General features: G+C 47.4%; 1 protein-coding gene across 1 annotated transcript in view; it reads right to left on the bottom strand.

The window, feature by feature from the left end:
- DOCK2 (dedicator of cytokinesis 2) overlaps positions 1–16,259 on the bottom strand; it is a 394,798-nt gene that overhangs the window by 112,999 nt on the left and 265,540 nt on the right. The gene's annotated exons all lie outside the window — the stretch shown is intronic.

Raw genomic sequence — 16,259 nt, forward strand, 5'->3', positions numbered from 1 at the left:
TGAACTGATGCCTCGAGCGGGGCCGCGCTAACCCTCAGCTTGCTTTATCACACTCAATCCTCCTTGGTCCTCGGACAGGGAAGAGGTGATCTCTAGTCCCTTTCGAGAAATGAGATACGAGCAGTAGCCCCGGGCTGGAAGACTCGGCCATAGGCGGGTCCAGTGAGAGTGCAGTGTGTGCTCAGGTGGAAAGACACACGGGCCCCAGTGGGGAGCCACCCTGGCAGGCCTGGGCCCTTCCCCTTCCTGTGTGGTGGGAGCTGTGCCAGGCAGTGGGGACTCTGTGTCAAGGGCTTGTGCTTCATGGTGTGAGAGGAAGAAGATCATGGAGAGTCACCCAGGGTGGGGGCGGCCACGATCTGCTTCTGGGACCATTCCCAGAGTGGCCTTGGGTTTCTAGGAGGTTGGTGAGTGCCTGGAGGTAGGGAGAGTGGGGGGCTGGAATGCTGGTGCACAGAAGGGAAGGGTCCTTCCAGCTTCTTAAAGCAGCGAGGCGGAGAGGCACAGTTTCTGATGTGACAATGAAGCAGCCGGTTTCTCTAGCCAGCAACATCAAAATACAGCAAAGCGCTGAGCTTCTGCGTGCTGCCCTTGATGTCAGGATGACAGTGAACGCACCAAGAATAAAAAAATTGCAGACCACAGCAGGGGTCCTCAGGCTGGGCATGGACATTAGAATTGCCTGGGAAGCCGGGACCTGTGACACAAACTAAATCAGCAGGACCGGGTGGGGGCAGTGAGGGGGGTGGCAGTCAGCACAGGGTGTGGGGGAGTTGATTGCAGGCACCAGTACCTGTTGAGCCCTCGGGGGACTCCCGTCCGACCCAGCTTGCAACCTCTGACCGCCTTCTTGCAGGCCAACCTGCCCCACTGACATAGAGAAGGCAGCGGGGGAACGCACAAGCTGATTACCATGGCAACATGCGGGCAATGTCCTCCCTTTGGAACAGGAGGGGAGAGGAGGCACATTATCGACTCCCCTGCCCCTGACCCCATCCTGTTTCAGGTGACGGGGACTCTCCCTGGCTGGGTGCTTGGAGGCTGCGTGGGGGCTTGTAGATCAGGCCTGTAAAATGCCGCTGGGGGCAGAGCACGGCAGGCAGCTGTGGGGTGCTGGGGAGTGGGCAGGGCTTGCAGAGGTGGCCAGGTGCTAGAGCACTGGCCTTGCCTGTGTGTGGCCCTGGGTTTGAGCTCCAGGAGGACATGGTCCCCTACGCGCTGCTGGGAGCAGCCCCAGGATACAGCAGGATAGGCATCCCCTCTCAATCCCCTCTTCCCCCCCATATAAAACCCAAACCAAACTCAACCAGAATCTGATAGCAAGGGCCAGAGGGGGTCTGTTCTGGGAAGCAGCTGCTCTCGGAGAACCCAGAGCAACTCCACTCCGAATATTCTGAGCCTGCCCTGAGAGCCAGCCCTGCGAAACCAGGAGACCTTCTCTTGCTTTTTGAAAAGGGAAAAGGGAAACCGCTGCATTTATTTTTAAACGGTGTCCATGTACAAGTGCTCACATATTGACAGGCAAGAAGGATAAGGGACACACATTTCACTTTTCCTATCAGTCGCTTGGGACTGTGATTTGGGGAAAAATGAAGGGCAGGAGGGATTTTCCTTGTTTATGTTTGGACACTTGAAACAGGAGCATATCAATCCTGACTCGCTGGGCCAGCCTGACCCTTGCCCAGTGGCCAGTTCCACTGTTACAGTCGGCGGGGCTTTCCCGGCTGCCCCTGCCAGGAGAGCCAAGGAGAGCCAGCATCCTTGGCCCAGGTGAACCGCCGCACTAGAAGGGCACGTTCCCACACGGGACCCTCCGGACCACCGTACAAGGCAGCACGAGCTACTCTCACACACGAGAAATCAGGCTCACGGATTGTCTGGCCTTTTACTAGTCAGTCTGTACAGGACAGAGATGGAACAGAAATCCTTCTACAGGCCAGGCGCCTGGAGCATTTAGTGAGGCGCGAAGGGCCATTTGGAAGCTGACTCAAGCCAGCCCAGTGAGAATGCCGCAGCTGCATGAAGCCCAGGCCCTGGTGTCGTGCTGGTGCTCATGCCTCCCCCCGCGGGACACATGTGTCTTCAGTGAGACGGCCAAGGGGAGCAGCCCCGGCCCTGCCCTCTCTTAACAGCTGCCAGGGCTGGGCTCTGCTGGACTTTCACCCAAGGAACCAACCGGCCACTGCCACCCCCCTTCCCACTCCCACCCTCGCCCCAGTGCACAAACTGCTCTCAGAGCACTAGCCAGGGCCCTGCGGTGCAGGGACCCCCCAGAAAGAGAGCAGCCCACGGACTGCAGCGAGAATGCTGTCTCCCTAGTTTATAGTGCCAAGCCTGAGGCCGAGCCGAGCTGAGAGCATGCAACAGGGAATGACAACAGGAGGGTTCTCAGCAGTCTGGAAAGGGAGCGCACCCTGGAGTGCTTTTGGGAAGAGGAGGAGGAGGAGTGAGAGAGGGGAGGGAGAGAGCGAGAGCGAGCGAGCGAGAGAGAGAGACAGACAGACAGACACACACAGACACAGAGAGAGACAGAGACAGAGAGACAGAGGGAGAACTCTTCCTGAAATTCAGGATTTAAGGCAAAATAAAAAACCCTTTAATTTCTCCTTGTTACCCACTGCTCACCCTTGTATCCCGTTATTTTCCACAAATGGACTTGGCAGATTTTAACAGTGCTACACCCATTTTTTAAAGGACTTTCTTTTTAGAATATATATTTATATTTAATATATATATTTAGAATATATATATTTCCCCCCCCCATTTTTTTTAACATCCTCCTTAAATAATTTCAGGAGTATTTGGACTCATTTGGAGCCAATGAAGACCTGGTTTGTTAGGAGACAGGAAATGGTCCCAGATAAAATATTCTGCAGGACACACAACCCTGAAGAGGCTCTAAGACCCTCTCGAACCCAGACAGGCAGCCCCAGAGGTGCACACACACAGAAAGACCAAAGGCAGCGCATCCTATGAAGTGGTACTATCACCAGGCATGGCCATGTCCTTCACATGAATTCAAATGAAATAAAATAAAAAGTTCTGTTCCTTTGTCACCTTAGTCTTTCCCATTCCCAGTGGCTCACAGACCGCATGGCGCGTGGCCACCGTACTGGTAGTATGAAGCGTGACGCCCATCACACAGTGACTGGGCATAGTGGGTTCTGCTGGACAGTGCTCTCCCAGTACTTCCGGATTCCTGCAGGGGGCTTCTCATCTTCCTACCTCATCCATCTCATCTCATCTCGTTCATGACAGAGAAGCTAGGGGTCTGTGTGCAGCGTGCCACACGATCCACTCGGTGCAAAATCAAGATGCAAAAAGCTCTGGGCCTTGTGCCTGTTCTCAGCCCTGTGGGCTGGTCCTCAGCGTCACTAGGCAACAAATGGGACATACTGTTGTATGGCTGAGAATGCAGGAATCAGAGAGAGGACTTAGAGCTTGGGGCTCAGTCTCAGGCACTGAACTCCAGTGCACCTTTCGCCCTCCCTGTGCCCACCTGCCATTTGCATGGACGCTCCAGGTGGCCCCTGAGCCCATGTAGGCTTACTACTGTACAGATCATCTGGTTGCTCTGTGGGGACAGAGGAGGTCAACTGGGCCCACTGTGGGCTGAAGCTGACCTCGAGCATTCTACTTGTTCTTCTCAGGGTACATGTAAGGACTGCAGCTACCTCAGACTGTAGTGCCATTATCTGTCAATTAGTCCTCAAGCCCGGTTGGTCACGTGTGAGGCAAGTGCCTTACCTACTATGCTGTTTCTCCAACCCCCATGTCTGTTTGTTTTCCTGATTCCTTATACTTATTAACAATCTGAGACATATTTGGGTCTCCGTCACTTTTAAGACTTTTCTTTCCATGATGCTGCCTTTTCCAGGGTCTTGGGCACACTTCCAGGTGGACCCTGCTTCATGTCATTCACTGTCGTCCTCCTGTCCATCAAAGTGGCCTTCGTCATTTGGATTTGCTCTCAGAAGCACACTCTGATGTGCTGAACTGGAAGACTGCAGCGCAGTCCTGGAAACTAGGGGAAGAAGGGCGAAAGCTGACTCGGCTCAGGGAGGAGGAAGGGGAGGTCTCAGGTCTGTGACATTGTTTGGGAGGATTCAGTTTTTTTCTCACCTGTGAATGCAGAAAGCAGAGACCTATTTCCAACAAGATAATGGGGCAGTGGAGGTGGTGGCAAGAATGAGTCAGCCCACCTAAGGCCACTAAGTATAAGATCTGTGGCAGTAAGACTAATTGTAGATCCTGAATGCTGCAGGACTCAGGGTGCAGTCAATTGGCCTGGCCGAGGGCCCAGAGTCTGTAGCCCTCTCTCTGGAGGGGAAAGGTTGACCGGCCGAGTCTGGAGAAACACTGGTTTTCTGAGGGCGGTCTCTCTGGCATTTCTGTCCTCTCAAACAGCCACCTGTGAAAGGCTTCTGGATCTGAGAATCTGCCCTCCCACTGATACCTGTGCAAGACACCCCAGGCCACACTGTCACATCCTCCACCACAGCCAAGACAGCGACCCTAGGCTTTCTGATCATTATACCTTCAGACTTCTCTTGACTTCCTTTCCCTGTTGGGTACTACGAACAACTTGATCATTAAGTCCTTCAAATTCTTTTAAGCATCTTCTGCCTTAGGGCAGCGGTTTTCTCGAGGTCTGGTGTCAGAATCTGGAATCTGAGGGATGGGGCCCAGCAATCTATGTCTAATGGCCCTTGGGCCAATTCTGAGACCCCGAGTCACTGCTAAGCCTCAGACACCTCACTGCCCCACCCCCCAAGACTAGAGGGTCTGACCCCTTTCTACCTCTCCAAACTCATCTGTAGACATGTTCCTCTTTACAACTCTCCTGCCAGGAAGAGCCCCAGGATTTTTCTCACCTAAAGCCTTTGAAGAGGCAATTTCTTCCACCAGAATGCCTTTATGTTCTTCTTCCCACTTTTCACAGGGCCAACTCCTTGTAACCTTTTAATTCTTCAATAAATGTCAGAGAGGTCCAGCTTGGTCACCTTCCTGCAGTGCTGTTCGTTCTCCTCTATTTCTATGCCCCGGTTATTTGTTGTGTGGCACCATTCACAAGCATCTTTCTGTTTACTGGCCTGATATATTTTTTTTAAGAGTTAGAGGTAAGGACATTATCTGACTAGTTCTCCTCATGTTTCTACCATGTGCCCGAGACGCAGTGAAGGCTCGATAAATAACTCATTGTTGAACGGAGGCATCAGTCTGCCATCACCCCTATTGACAGAGCTGCTGCCTTTAGGCTTCTGTTTGTTTTTCTCCCAATGCTCTTCATGGTTTCTTCTCGCTCAACACCCTGGGGCGGGGGTGGTAGAGGCTAGGCCAGGTTGGGGTGAGCATGGCTCCCTCGGATGAAATCCAAGGCTGTGCTGCTGTGGCCGGCCTCTGGGCCAGGTCACTGCTCCCCACGTCTGGTCTCAAGTAGCCATCGGATTCTTCATCTTCAGGCATCACGTGTCCTCTTTGGACCGGACTGTCAGAACTTAGCGCCGATGGGCTACAGACTAGTCCCATCCCCAGGCCAATTAGGATAAGGGCCTATTTGTTAACAGGAGTGCCAAGGCTTACGCAGCAGTTTCTGAAATGGTAGAAGGGAGAAAAAGCATATTTCCCCGGCACTCCCTGTAAGGAAGACAGATGCCCTTCGGTGTAAAATGACAAAGTCCTGGTCCCTACGGGAAAGGGACAGGGTGCTGGGGCTAAGCTGCAGGTGGCAGGTGAGAGACAAGAAGGTCTCTGTGGTCCCCAGGTGCCCCCCCCACCCCCATCCCCAGTAGCTGGAACGACTCCTGCTTCTCAGTCCTTTTGGCATCACTGGTTTCCAGACCTATGTTTTCCCTGAGGATCCCACTGGACTCTGCAGACGGATTCCCTTTGCCCAGTCATCTTTGAGCTCTGGGTCCAGAGTGCAGAACTGCTGGCACGTTGCCAGGCTCCTGGGCAGGTGGACGGCTGACAGAGCACCTCTAGGGAACCCCTCGTTTGTCTCTGAAGAAGTGCAAAACCCAAGCCACGGCCAGGGGACACATCTTCCTCGGAAACCAGCACTGGCTGAACCCCAAGAAGAATGGCAACAATGTCCACGGGCATCATGCACTGAGGGTTTGCTCTTCCTGCGAAGCACTTCCGACAAATTACCTCTTCGAATCTTCCCAGCACGACCCTGGCAAACAGGAGCTGGTATTACTCTGCTCTCCTGAGGAAGACACTGCAGGACAGAGGCTCTCAAGGGCTCTCTACAAAAGTGACCACTCTTGCACCTGCATTAGCCGTACCAGGAGGCAGGTGGACTTGCCTCACTGTCTAGTTGGGGAAACTGGCACCCCTCTAGCTACTCAGGGACACCAGGCCCTCAGTTCCCTAGGCCAAGGTCCCTCCGCTTCCCCTTTCCTAAAACAAACAAAAACGAGCAGACACAGATGGAGGAAGGAAGGTAAGGCAGTAAGGGAAAAGTACCACAGAGAAGAAGGATTTCATTTAGGAAAGGGAAGACTAATGTCACGGGTAGCAAAGTTACTAGGGGAAGGAAGAAACAGTATGCTGGGCCCAGGGCATGCCTCACAGACAGGAGGCCTGGGTTTACTCCCTGGGCACCACTGGGAGTGACTCCTGGTGAGAGAGACGGGAGTAGTCCCCTTCCGCCAATTACTTGGAGAAAAATAGTCTAAAGTGGAACATTGCCTGGTGCTGAGACTGAAGTCCTCCCAGGAAGACATGTGTTCCGGGGGCAGACTACAATTCCAGTTCCAGGGGCTTCCGGAGGAAGGGGTCACTAATGAAGACCCACACCAGGGAATTGTTGGCCTTCAACCATAGCTACTACAACATGCCAGGCCAAAGAGAATGCCAGAATCCTCCAGACTGGTGAACAGGAAATAAGGTCAGAAGAGACGGCTTTAAAGGTTGTTGTTCAGTTTGAAGCCCTCCCGCTAGAGAAGTAGCTCAGATCTACAACTGTGGTTGGCAGGGGGCTCTCCACTCTCTACGCAGGACAGAGACTCCTGAAAGAAGCCCAGGTCTCCTTCAGCTGAACTCCCAGGTGATTGCATGAGTCCTCCTGGAGCTGAAGAGGTGAAAATGTTCCAAAAGAGCTGAAACTGCTACCCAAGAAGTGACTGGAAACTCCCCCAGATCTTCAGGTCTTAACTTCTTAGGAACAAACGAATGGGAACAATCTGCTCCACTTGAGGGTACATGGGGGGAAATGTGACTTGCCAAAAAAGAAGGTTGGTGGAAACAAAGGGGGTCACCAGATACTAAAATTGGATCAAACAGAGGTTGAGTTTGGGGTGAGAAAGATGAGAAGGAAAGAGGATGCAGGCAGAGGGTTGCTACTGATATTAAAACAATTCCTGCATGCAGTTAGCTATCTTCCAGGCCTGCCCTTGTTTCCCATTGGCCTTGGCTCACAAGTTAGTTTGTGTGGCTGGTTTCACTCTTACCCAGGAGGGACACACCAGATGGCCATGGACCCCAGTGCTTTCTCTAAACCCCGTGGGGAGGAGTAGAGTGCAAGGACACAGGAGCCTTTGCCACCGCCGAGTTCCGCCGAGTGCTCCAGGGTGCTGGGAAGGGGATGGTAAGGGAAGGCAGGAGACCGGCTAAGTACCTGCAACCAAACCCTCTGCAAACACAAGGGCTCCACCTGAATGATAGATGTTCTCACTCCAGCTTCGGTTTGCCAACTGCGATGCTTCTATTTGCAAATTTGGAGAATTCTCCCAGGGAGCAGCAGATTGCTTATTCCATGAAACTTCCACCCTCTCTCACATCCTGACTGGCTCAGGGCTTCAGGATAAAGCCGTCCTGGAAAACTTTCTGAAACACAAGTTGCATAATTTCTATGCAAATCATGGAGACTGGAGACGGAAGTATACTCCACCAATGCCTGCGAGGAAGCACTGCAGCCCCTTTGACCTCCACTCCCAGAGTGCCCTTCCAGCCTCCCATCCTCGTCCTCCAAAGGAAGACTTCTCAGACGAGAAAACAGCAGTTCACAGAAGTGTGAAGACATGGCCAAAGTCCCAGAAGGAATGTGTGAAGAAACAAACAGTTTTAGGGCTCATTCCAGTCAAGTTCCCTGGCCCAAAACTCTCCCGGTGTGCTTACGTACTTTGTTTACTGACATATCAGTTTTAGTACCTAAAGCAGAGGCTAAAAATGCTACGCTAGAATAATGTGACCTCCGTGTAAATGGAGTCTATTGTTATTACGAAAGTAACCTAGAAATACTGTAGGAAATTGAGAAAGTATATTAAATATGAATAAAAAGGTAAAACCATCCATAAAAAATCTCCTCTAACACCTATTTGGAACAACAAAAACCTCTTAATCTCTCTTGACCCAATTTTTCTCCTCCGCACCACACTAGCGTGGCAGGAGTCAGAGAAGGAGGTGGGGTGCAGGGGAGGAGCATGGGCTCTGGAGTCTGCACCCCAGCCCGAGCCCCACCGCGGGCGACTCTGTGCTCACAGAGTCCATTCAGCTTCACTGACCGGATGTTTCTATGGAAAGGAGGGAAATGATATAGACATTGTAGGATTGGAAGAGAAATCCTCAACTTGCTATTTGCCAAGTGCTTAGAAACCTGCTCGGACAATCGACACTGCAGAAATATTTGTTAAACTAAGGGTGGGGGCGGGGAGTCCCCCAACCACCACACACAAACCCAAACTTCCTTTTCAAAGGATGTTGCTTGGAAAATCTCCCAGAAGCATATCCAAGAGAGACAGGTTTTACTCACAAAAAGACAGCTAATCAAACGGCTGTGCTTGAAGAGCTGTCGGGAATGGAACAGCCCTGTTTAAGGAGCAGACAGTGAGTCGGGTTCTGGTGCCCGCACTGTGATGTCTTCGCTGTATGACCGTACAAACACCATTCGCTCTAGGACCTGCTGGTCCGTGAACTAACTGAGACTATTCTACCAGGCCCTTCAGATAATTATCAGACAAGTTATCTTTAAGACAACGGTCAAATTCAAATTCTTATTCTCTTGGGTTGCTTTCCTCTTTGGTATTATTATAGATAGAAGCAATGGCTAACATCTATCTACCGTACTGAGATAATAAAATGTATCAGGGCAGGTCCCAGATATGACTCCCAGGGCATTAAGAAAGCTCCAACCTTTTGGAGTTCATGCCCAATTCAATCAGCTGAATAAATAGCAGTGCTTCTACATTATTTACAACAACAGCAAAAAGTTCCAACCTAACCAAGTGAACCAGTTCCAAATCCCTCTAGCTAACAACTTCAGTGTATTAACAGTAGTGAAATTTTTATTAACATTATTTATTTTTCTATTTGTTTGGGGGACCACACCCAGCTGTGCTGAGGTCTTACCCCTGGCTCTGGGCTCAGGGACCACTCCAAGAGAGGCTTGGGGGGGCCATATGGGATACTGGGGATTGAACTCAGGTCAGCCTCGTACAAGGCAAGTGCCCTATCTGCTACTATCTCTCTGGCCCCTTAATATGATTTCTTGCTAGTCCAGGTAAATGTTACTATGGCTCTACATGCATGAATTAGAGATTACCTCTGAGGCTCTCCTCTGCCCAATAAGATGTTAGGTTTTAGTCTTTGGAAGCAACTGGTCCTTTAAACAATGCACTCTATTGAAATGATTTCTGGAATGCTCCTGTGAAACTAGTATTTTCCTAGTTAGGAAAATACTGGAGAGACATGACTATAATCTGCGTTAAGGTACTCTTTGGAGAATGGAATGGTATTAAAGCTGGTGAGAGAACGAAATAGAAAGGTCATTCGCGTTATGTCTGTTCCCAAGCTGTACATGGATTTTGGACAGACAGAAGAGTTCTAACCTCCACCCACCCCCAGTGATTGAGTTAGTTTGCCAGTTATTTTAAGATCCCCTCCATTTCCAAGGGGCCATCACAGTATTTTTATGTTGCCTCCATCAAAAACTCCAAATGCTGTAGCTGTGTGTTCTATTCAACCAAGTAACTTAAATGTTTTGCTCAGATTTAGGGAAAGATTGTTTGTCGCTATCACTGTTTACAACTTGTTCTCAACAGTGGGCCTTAATCTGCAGCCAAAGCTATCATCTCAGTGTCCTCAGAGGGTTTAATCCCATTGCTGAGAGCAGCTGCTCCCAAGCACGAGCACTTCCTCTCCACAGGGGCTCTGTGAGGGCACTTTGATGAGTTTGGAAAACAGTGGCTTAAACTAAGATAAACATCTTTAATGTTGCAGGAAGTCTTGGCACTTTTAGAGTGTATGTGGAAAAATCATAAGAGAAGAATAAATAAGGCAGAATTTTCCAGGTGAATTTGGCCACAAAACCCTTCATCCGTGGATCTGGGTTTCCCTGGGATGTGTTTGGGAAAGTTTGATTTGGATGTGATCCTCAACTTAACATCAGTTTAATCAGTGGCTGAATAAATAGCAGTACTCCTACATTCAAAAAGAAAAAAAAATATTATAGCAATCTTCAGTTACTAAAAAAATCCCAACATGTCGAATTTTCTGGGTGTCCTCTCAAAATCATATGAAAAGAAAGAGCAAAAACACCCAAATAAAGGAAAATGAAGACACAGGGCAGGAGAGACAGTAAAATGGGTAAAGCTCTTGTATTGCTTGTGACTCACTGGGTTCAATCCCCGGCACCACGTGGTCCTTCAGACAATTCCAGCAGTCATCCCTGAGCACAGATTCAGGAGTAAGTGCTGAGTGCTGCAGGGTGTGATTCAAAAACAAAATACAAACCCTCCCTGCCCCCCCCCCCCCCAGTTTAAAAGCTCAGGGAAAAACTAAAAAGAAAGACAATGCCAATAATGGAGTAGTCGGTTAAGTCAGACGGTCAGAGTAGGGTGTAAATCCTAAGATCATGCAGTGTTTCCTGAAACGATGATACTAAAGATTGTCATCTGCGATCTCACTGCCTAGCAGAACTAAGCCATCCTGATAGTTCTCCGTGCTTCCTCCACTCCAGACACGTTAGCAGTTTCACCCTGGATTCTCTCCTGTCAACACTGCCCGAGAGGCTTTCTGTTAGGCATCAGGCACACAGCAGAGCAGTAAGGGAGGCTTTGGAATTCTCTTAAAAGCATTTGTAGACAGAATTGGAAAAATAATAACTACAAGGGATAAATAAGAGACTTGCAAAGACAATTAAGAAAGTGCTTATTGGCTGAGTGAAGTCCTAACAAAATGAATGGCACTTCTAGCACACTGTTTAGCTACGCATTTTGCCAAGAATGCAAAAAAGTCTAAGAGTATGACTTTCTGCCCCTAGGCTCAGAGGAGCTCTAGATGTCCTTGGGGAAGGTCAGTTGGCTTGGAAGTGTCATCTATGTGTAGTATGATGACCTCAGCCATTCAGCTCAAAGGCTTGCCGGGGTAGAGTGGGAGAGGGATCCTAGGCATACATTAATTCTCATTTCTCTGCACGTGGGAATGCACAGAGCGAGAGCTGCTGTGATCTCAAGAGCCATGCTGTCCATCACTGTCCACTAGGGCTGGGTTATCACTGTATGACAGCAGTGGACTTCTTCGGCTCAGTTCCAGCCATGCTCTCCCACCAAACTCATCCGTTACTGTCAGTCACTCTGTAAGGGATGTGTGAGTTCCATGAGTGGTGGGAACGGTAGGGTCTGGGGTTACGGTAAGAGCTGGGGTTATGGTAAGAGCTGGGGTCACGGTTAAGAGTTGGTGTTACGTTTATCTCCCAGGTGTGAGTTCCAGCCAGCAAACTATCCAGCCAACAAAGAAGCAGGGCACCCAGTAAACTTTGCCCAGACCCACCCAATTTCTGAAGTTTATTAACTCTTAGAATGAGTGGTCTTTCTTCTTAGCATTTCTGAAATCAAAGTATGTAAACGAGCCCATACTCAGATAATTGCATACAATCATATATTGCATAATATTATATTTTATTGTATTACATTTGTACAGCCATAATAACCATGTAGTGATTATTATGACATGGAACTATGGAATAGAGGGAGGCCACTGAGGCTCTGAAGTTACGTTGCCCGTGTTCAAACCAGCTCTGCCCTCAAAAGGGTCATCCTTCCCAAGCTGCTAAACTTTCGAGAACTCAGATCCTTTTCTTAGTGTTGATCTATTCAGCGGAGATAAAAGTAGTCTCTATGGGGCTGGAGTGATAGCTCAGTGGGTAGAGCTTTTGCCTTGCACGCGGCCGACCCAGGTTCGATTCCCAGCATCCCATATACGTACTCTGAGCATCGCCAGGAGAATTCCTGAGTGCAGAGCCAGGAGTAACCCCTGAGCATCAGCGGGTGTGACCCAAAAAGCAAAAAATCAAAAACAAAAACAAAAAACCAATGCAGTCTCTATGTCCTAAAGTTTCTTTGTGGATTAAGTGACAATGCAATAAGGTACTTAGTTCTAAATTCAATGATGGATAGAAGTCATTGATTAGAAATCAGTGACACTTTCTATGAGAATGTCTATTAAAGATTGACATAAAGTGCAACCATTTGCTGTGACTTCAGAAAAATTAGGAGGACAAGAACAAGGTTCAATGAAAGTCTCTATTGGCACTAATCTGTTGGTTAATAACTTTGCTTCTACCTGAAAGCTCCATCAAATTCATCTTTCTGATATCAGTTATATGCGCATGTCTGGGGGAAGAATGATATTTTAGCTACATTCAGAAGGCATAATATTCACCTGTGGAAAGAGTGCCAGAAACCAAAACAGGTGACCATCTGATCACTGCCATAAAAATATTTCTCAAGTCCTATTAACAATACACTTGCCACATCTTCAAATCAAGTCTCCAATACACTTATATTTATCAATTTTATCAATCATAAATAATAATGATCATAAAATGATAATAAAATTCATCGATTTTATCAATTTTAATCAAGGCCAAAAGCAAGAGTAGAGACAGCAGATGCACTCAGCAGTCCCTTTTCCATCAGGGTTTACGGAAAACGAGTGTGATGGCCCTGCTTAAGCAAGTGTCTCGTTATTCATTTTCATGGAGCTAAGTCAACTTAATAAATCTTCCTGAACCTTGCAGCAAGCACTGTCCAGTCTGAAAATATGAAAGAGGGTGTCAGGACGTTTCTTGGAGCCTCACTTCTGCCTCCTATTGATGGGTGACCTTGGACATTTTTTTGTGGCCTCTCTGCAGCCACGTGACCTGAGTACGAACAATGAGCTGTGTGGCATCACCCTTCGGCCATTTAAAATCGTATTTAAAGTCAGTCGACAACTTCACAAGTAATATGAGATTCTAGTATCTTTACGGAAGCATTGAAATGTGACAAACTCATCCTTCTTAAAAGTAGCTCAAACTATCATATTGAACAATATTCTGAAAATAGGTTTTCTTTTAATCCCTCAAAACATGACTGGGATTTATCTATTTCAGGTACATATAGAGCTAAAACATTCTTTTAATTGCAAAATGGTGCTTCTTAGGGTGAATATGCTCAGCCGAGCTGACTATTCTAGTGCATGTTAGTGTGGATAGGTATGCTGTCAAACAATGTAGGAAGGTCTAGGAAGAGAAACAACATAGGAACAAATGCAACTGCATTAAGAGCACACGTGTGAGCAGAGGGTTCATTAGGGCATAGACAGACTGCAGTTTATCATCTAGACATGTTAAAAGATAACATTAATTATACCAGTACCACAAGAAGGAGTGGGATAATCCCAGGCAAACCACGATGCTTGGTGTCCTAGACAAGGAGCATATATATATATATCACGGTCATGGTCACGGTCCTCCCGTTGTTCATCAATTTGCTTGAGCTGGCCCAGTAACGTCTTCATCATGAGACTTGTTGTTACTGTGTTTGGCATATCGAGTACGTCACGGGTAGCTTGCCAGGCTCTGCTGTGCGGGCGAGATACTCTCGGTAGCTTGCCGGGCTCTCCGAGAGGGGCGGAGGAATCGAACTCGGGTCGGCCATGTTGGCCGCTTGTAAGGCAAACACCCTACCACTGTGCTATCACTCCAGCCCCATATATATATATATATGTATATATGTACGTATGTGTGTATGTGTGTATATACAGATTGTGACAAATGATGTCCAAATAATATTGAATAGAATCTTTTTCAGTTTTCAAATTCTAATAACTGATGTTTGACACCTTCCCGCTCCCAAAATGAAGGGCAAAATGTCCAAAATATCCATGTTGATTCTCAGAAGGTAGCTAACACAGGTCCCTGCTGAAAGGCAGAATTCTTTAACAGACAGCACAGAGTTCCTTCCCGTCCTAGTTTAGATAGTTTGCAAGTCTATCTCCTCTGAAATATGGTGCCACAGTTTATTTAATGCCCTATTGCAGTTTCCAGAATAAAAGTGTCAGTGGAGGAAAAAGACCAGGTTTAACACAATAACTACTCCTTAATTACCAGTCTGATCTTCTCACTGAAAAGTCATCATTTTCCACATGGTATGACCAGAAAACAGATTTTTGTGAGTGCGGCATTGTATTTTCTTCATCTTCAATTATTTTCCCCTATGGACCTACCCTCTAAGACACACTCTCTCATCTGCTTCTCTTTTTTATGCATAGTTGGGTCATCTGGGGACTTTCTAATGTTTCCCATACACTAAAACCATCAACAACCAATTAAATAAGCAACAATAAACCCTGGTCAATTTTCATTTTATCCTACAACTCTCCTGATTGGAAATCAAAGATTATCAGCAGAGCCTTACTTCAGTAACAGCTTTCTGCAGACTCAAGAGACATAGTTTCATTAACAAAAAAATAATTTTCTCCAGAAATAGTCACAGGAACAAGAGTGCACCAGAGCTCCAACTTTACACCAAAGGAAATTCTAGAAATGGAAATTCTAGGAAGGAAATTCTGAGTACAGGGACAATCTGGACACAACAAGGACTGTTGTAATTGGGGTGCAAAACCACGTAGAATCAATTCATTCATTGGCATTTATTGAATCTTATAGCTTTTGTCACTCAAGAATATCATGGGGGAGTGGGCAGCTGTATAGATGAGTTTTTAATAACAGCAGGGGGAGAATACTGATAAGAGAAACTAAAAAATAGTTGGGGGGTGCCAAGAAGTACCTGAAATCCCTATTCAGATTAGCTGCTGGGAACTTTCTTTCCTTTATAGAAAGGGTGAATCTTGTGTTCAAGGCTATAAAGGGATTTGCTGCCTATATTATACAAACCTCAGTGGCCTGAAACTATGGATTGTAAGGGAGCAACATACATGCCAATTTTTTGCACCAGGTTCCCAGGGATCCAGGATATTTGCAAGGAGTGAGTTCAGTCTTGGAAAAGTAATAGAAAAGGCTATAGCAGAGTGATTAAGAACATGAGTTCCAGGCCAGAATACTAATGTAGGGGGTAGAGTGCTTGCCTTGCATGTGGCCGACCCAGGTTCTACCCCAGCCCCACCAGGAGTGATTTCTGAGTGCAGAGCCAATAGAACATCCTCAGCTAAGTTTGGGTTCCATTACTTGTTTTCTGGGCTGGAGCAATAGCACAGTGGTAGGGCGTTTGCCTTGCATGCAGGCGGCCTGACTGAGCCAGGTTCGATTCCTCTGCCCCTCTTGGAGAGCCCGGCAAGCTACCGAGAGTATCCCGCCTGCACGGCAGAGCCTGGAAAGCTCCCCGTGGCGTATTCGATATGCCAAACACAGTAACAACAAGTCTCATGATGAAGATGTTACTGGACCCGCTTGAGCAAATGGATGAACAATGGGAGGACAGTGCTACTTGTTTTCTGACCTGAGGATATTGCTAACATTCCTCAGTCTCAGTTTTCTCAATTGAAATGAAGAAACAATTATAATATTATTATTGTGTATATTCTGTACACATACTTAAATATTCTGAACATTAATTTATGTACTAAATTCTTGGAATAATGATTGGCACATTAAAGGACTTAATTATCAGTTGTTATTTTAAAAAATACCCCACACATTTCGAAATTTTATTTAGAAATCTCTCATCTAATAACTCAGCTTTGTTCCAGGTATACTTTGTTTCAAGGAGTACTATTAATTCAGTTGTTCTTCTTCTGACCCTATGAAGGAGACACTATTATTAAACGTAATATGTAGATGGTGGAATTGAGGGCCACCCACTACTGAGCTAGTGGCAGGGAGGGTTAGCAATGAGGACTCTTGACCAGTCTGTTATGCCTCTCTGGGTGTGAAAAACCATTGTGTCCCTATAGTGAGACACTCAGTTCTAGGATAAGAATAATTGAAAGAGTCAGGACTGTAAATTGCAAAGAGATACTGACAAAGGGGTCCC

The sequence above is a fragment of the Sorex fumeus genome, unplaced genomic scaffold (assembly GCF_029834395.1).
Source record: "Sorex fumeus unplaced genomic scaffold, SorFum_2.1 ptg000097l, whole genome shotgun sequence".
Lineage (NCBI taxonomy): Eukaryota > Metazoa > Chordata > Mammalia > Eulipotyphla > Soricidae > Sorex > Sorex fumeus.